General features: G+C 42.8%; 1 long non-coding RNA gene across 1 annotated transcript; it reads right to left on the reverse strand.

Annotated features, from left to right (window-relative positions):
- Positions 1–3,821: 3,821 nt before the first annotated feature.
- Positions 3,822–4,955, reverse strand: LOC121917945. The gene is made up of 2 exons (XR_006101130.1): positions 4,877–4,955; positions 3,822–4,502 (listed from the first exon to the last, which is right to left on the reverse strand). It is a non-coding gene; the product is annotated as an uncharacterized LOC121917945 (long non-coding RNA).

A 4,955-nucleotide genomic window follows, 5' to 3' on the forward strand; every position in this document is an offset into this window, starting at 1 on the left:
TATGTTTTTTAAATCTTTGTAAGCTGCCCAGATTGCATCTTGTAGAGATGTATATATTTGTATTACTGTTATCTCTGTCCATCTGTATTATTTTAACTGTTGGAAGCCACTTTGATTGTTTCTTACAAATAAGTGGGATATAAATAAAAGTTTTATTATTATATTATTATTATTTATAGGGGCGGGATATAAATAAATTTATCATTATTATTATCATTATTATTACTATTACATAAAGAGAGAGGCTCAGCCCTGGAAACCCATGGAGCAAGTCACACTCTCTCAGCCTCCTCAGGAGAAGAAAGCAAAGGGAGGGGGGAAACCACTTGTGAAGAAACCTTGCCAAGGAAAAAAACATGGTAGGGTCTCCTTAGGGTTGCCATGACGTGAAGACACACAGCAGCAGCAGTAACAACAACATTGCTCCTAATCCCAAGGCTCCTGGAGGCCAGTTCATCTAGAGGGCATCCTGGGCTTCCACTCTGAGGAAGTGCAACTTGGTGAAGTATGTAGGGAGTTTGTGGTTTGTGTCTCATGTGAAGAGGTCAATATGTTGGTCTTGGATGTCTGTAGTTATTGAGGCAGTTACATCCAGGCTCCGTTCTCCTGAATCTAGTGTCTGATGGCTCAAGTCTGCTTCCTTGTTTAGAGAACACTGAATGTATTATGCTGAGATGGAGAGGACATCTTCTTCTGCCCATGGGCTTCCTTGTGTAGAGAGTTAGCAAAATCTTCTGTGCCTGATCAGGTATGATTTTGCAGTTTTGTTGACTGCTTGAACATGTGTTCCTCTGAAGTGTTTTTGGAAGTGCTAACTTGATGGCACAAAGTTCCAGTTAATTGATACCGTGAACCTATTCTATTGGGGTCCAGACCTCCTGGGTTGATAGGACCTGGAATTGTGCTCCTCAACCCAGGAGGCTGGAATCTGTGATGAGAACTACTCTTGGAGGGTCTTGTAAGGGTCCTAGAGAGGCTGTGTGTGTTTGTCCATCACCAGCGAGAAGCTGTCTTCCTGGGTTAGACAAATCCTGATGTGCTGATATTTGGCTATGAGTGTCTGAAAAGGTCAGAGGAGCCACTGCAAGAGACAAGAGTCTAATCTTGACCATGCAGAGAGGTGAATACAACAAATCATCAGGCCTAATAAATGTGCCAGTGACATTAGGTCTGTTGTCTTCGTTCTTGCAAAGTGGAGAGCCTCTATCTTATTTTTGTTTTTCTCTCTGCAAAGGAGGCAACACAACCCTTTCTGGTATCTATTAAGGAGCCTAGGAAAACTAACATATGACTTGGGGACAGGTTACTTTTGTTTGTTGACCAGGAAGCCATGGATTTCAAAGACAGGGTAGTCACTAGAGCTTATTGGGCTCCTAGAGATGAACAATATTGCAGAAGGACATCGTCTAGGTATGGGAAGATATGGATGCCTTGCAATCAGCTGGGCCATAGGGACAATCAGTATCTTGATAAACACCCAAGGAGCGGAGGCTAATCTGTAAGGCAGGGCTCTGAACTGATAGTGAGCATTCTGGTAACAAAAAGGAAGATACATGTATGATGAAATATGCTATGAAAATAAGTTTCTAAAAATTCTGTAGAGGAGGTTGTCCCCTGGGAAAATGTGCTCTTGGATTGTCTGGAGGTTTTTCATTCAGAAACACCTGTATTTTACCTAAAGTGGGACCTCAGTATCTGTGGGGGGGGGGGGGTTGTTCCAGAGCCCCTCCCCGGATACCAAAATCTGTAGAAACTCAAGTTTCATTGTCCTCAGTGGTGGCACATGCACATGGCTGAGCCGCCATTACAGACGAGACTTCATGAAGTAAATGCTGGGGGACTTGACAGGGGATAGAGACGAAAACTTTCTCCTCCCAGGAGTCGCCTCCTTCCCCTAGGAGCCTGGACAGCTGCGGAGGTTCCAGGTACATTGCCACCCCCTCAAACAGCTGAGGGGGCCTCCCGCTGGGCCAGGGTGCGGCTGACCAAGAGCGCCTGACCTTTCCTAGAAAGCCAAGCCCTCCCCAATGCTGTTTCAGCTACTACTGCTGCTGCCTTCCTCATCTTCTTCATCCCCCTCCCAGGAGTCCTCCTCATCCTCACCCTCCTCCTTGCAACTGTTCCTGCTGTCCAGGAAGAGCAGCTTCCATCAGCGGCCTCTCACAGCCCCTGGGCAGCTGTCCTGATCCGACAAAAGCTGCTCCTCCTGGACAGTGGCAGTGATTGCAAGGATGAGGAAAGGACAATAAGGAGGACTTCTAAGAAGGGGACAAGAAAGGTGGCGGCAGCTGCAACAGCAACAGGGAGGACCTAGCTTTCTAAAAGGAGGACTCCCTGCTCTCAGGCAGCTGCATCCTGGTCCAGCAGGAGCTCCTTCAGCTGCCTGAGGGGGTGGTGATGGAGCAGAGATACCTGCAGGTGTGATTAATGGCGGCATGGCCCTGTGCACTGACAACAATAGGGGCTTACCATACGCACTATACGTGGCTTTCAGCTTATGCTGAAGCCGTGCTACAATAGAATGTATGGTGCATGCCCATGGCACATGCACACCACCACGTCCAAGCCCCATTATATCCAATGGGGCTTGAGCATACACGTTATTCGCTTTATGCGGAAGGGGGGTCATAACGGATCCCTCACGTAAGGTAAGGGTCCAGTGTATATCCATGAATCTTTAGTTTGGAGAGACCAGTTCTACAACTCCTAGATCTAAGAGACAAGTGACTACCTAATGCACTGCAAAGTTCTTTTGAGAGGTTTTTGGAAACTACATCCACAGGAAGTGGTACTATGGTTTTAATATCCACAGGTCTGAAATGGGAAAGGTTCTTGCTTGTGTAAAATGAGAAAGTCTTTTATCTTGGGAGGAGGATAATCACAACATTGGTTTATTTCTAGAGCATTGGTTTGGTTGGGGCAGGAGGGGGGTTTGCTTGGGCCTCTCTCCAAATGAAAAGGAAACCGAGACTGAAACATTTTGACTTCTTTGTTGAAATTGGCTAGTGTTTGCTCGGCTTTCAAGATGGCTGCCATGTTGTGAGTTGGTTGTCCCAAAGACAGTGGCTTCCACCTTTGGTTCTTATATTCTTTCCCCAGCCTTGGAGGGCCAGTTGTTGCGGTCACCATCACCTCCTGACCACACTCTTTTGTCTTGACTATACATTGTCAGTATAGTCAGAGAGAAGTCTGTGTATGGTATAGTCTTGGATTGTTCTTGGTGGAGGTCACATAAGCACGTATCTTCAGTCTCAGTTCTGTTCTTCATCTGGAGTATTTCAGGCATCTTCATCTTGGAAATGCACGTTTTTAATTCAGCCAGTTTCTTATTGTACACTATATTCTAGTGTATGCTTTCAATGCAAAAGAGGAAACATAACTGTCAGAGCAAATCCTCTGCATGCAGAAAAGCTAGAGGACATGAGTGGAATTATCCTCTTCTGTTGTTCCTCAGTGATTGATATTCAGGGACATAGTATTTTTGATCTTGAATGTAGCATATAGTGATCAGGATTTTTATCTTTTAAGATCTTTTTCTATTACCCCATTAAAATTCCCTATGTGAAAAAATTTTCAGCAGCAGATTGTTTTTTAAAAAAGTTTTGATTAAACCTGCATACGGTTGGGGTCTGCCTATTAAAATAAGCAATTTCAAGATTTTTAAAAAATAAAAAGAATTTAAAAAAAAGAATTTGCAGGCATTTCATAGAATTGAAACAGTTGGGAAGGGACTTCAAAGGCCATCTAATCCAACTGTCTGCCATTAAACTTTGTACTGACTAAGATGCTTCAGTTTTCCCTGTAGAAATAATACCTTTACATGCCTTATAATAAGATTTTATTTATAAAAGCACATATATTTTACCCTATGTCCTGAGATTAACAATGAGTACAGCACAGAGAGCATCTAGGTGCTTTGGGAGCTATGATTTCCAGCCCCAAAAACATGACTGTCTTCTTTTTTAATGCATTGTTCTTTTTAACATTATGTTCCAAAAGGGAATTGTGTGATACAATGGCAAGAAGCAGAATTATTTTACCAAAGCACAACCTAATTCCCTCAAAACAATACTTGTCTTTCCAGCAGCTATGTATAACCGTGTTTGGTTTATGTCTTCATATGTTTAATAAAAGAAATATTTTTGGGACTTCTTCCTGCAACATGAACAAGAGTGAAGAATTTTTCACCTCCAGATGTTTTGGGCCATAATCTGCATAATTCCTTACTGGGGGTACACTGATACAAACCATCTGTGGAATACAATGCTTTTCAAAAATGGTTCTCCTTCAAAAGCGATTTAGCATTTTCAAAAATACTCCATACCTTGAGTTCTCTCCAATAAAAGAGTCCACGATTAAATAGTAAACTGGCTCATTAATTTGGGTTACAAGAAACTTTCAAACTCATGGTTCTCATTTGACTGCTAAAATTCTAGCCATTCCATCATATAAATACAGTTTGATGGAGATATCTCACCACCTTCATGGCAGTCATCAAAAACCTGGGAAGAGAATAAGGTTAGAATACAGTTAGTTGATTCTATTGGTTAAATGATTAATTTAGCTGTTATGTACACTGCAATCAACTACTGCAGTGAACATTTTCTAAGACTGAAAGCCCTCCTTAGCAACCCAGAACATTCATTAATTTACCATCTGCTGTGGAAGAAGATGGTCAGATCGCTGGAATGTCTCCTCCTACCCCTAAGATGACTGGCTGCTGCTGAAAGCACTAATCTGACTGCTTTTAAGTGCACACAGTTCTTCTTCCTACCTGGGTCTTTTTGATTAGGGTAAACACACATGCAGCATCTGTTCATGCACACAGTTCCTTACACAATTGGAAATATGTACATAAAATTTGGCTGCTACATACCCAAACAGAGCAAGAAACTCATGTGGCTGCCAGATGTTGTAGGATTGCAACTCTGAGCCTTCCTCGCTTTTTGGCTATG

The sequence above is a fragment of the Sceloporus undulatus genome, unplaced genomic scaffold (genome assembly GCF_019175285.1).
Source record: "Sceloporus undulatus isolate JIND9_A2432 ecotype Alabama unplaced genomic scaffold, SceUnd_v1.1 scaffold_1969, whole genome shotgun sequence".
Classification (NCBI taxonomy): Eukaryota; Metazoa; Chordata; class Lepidosauria; order Squamata; family Phrynosomatidae; genus Sceloporus; species Sceloporus undulatus.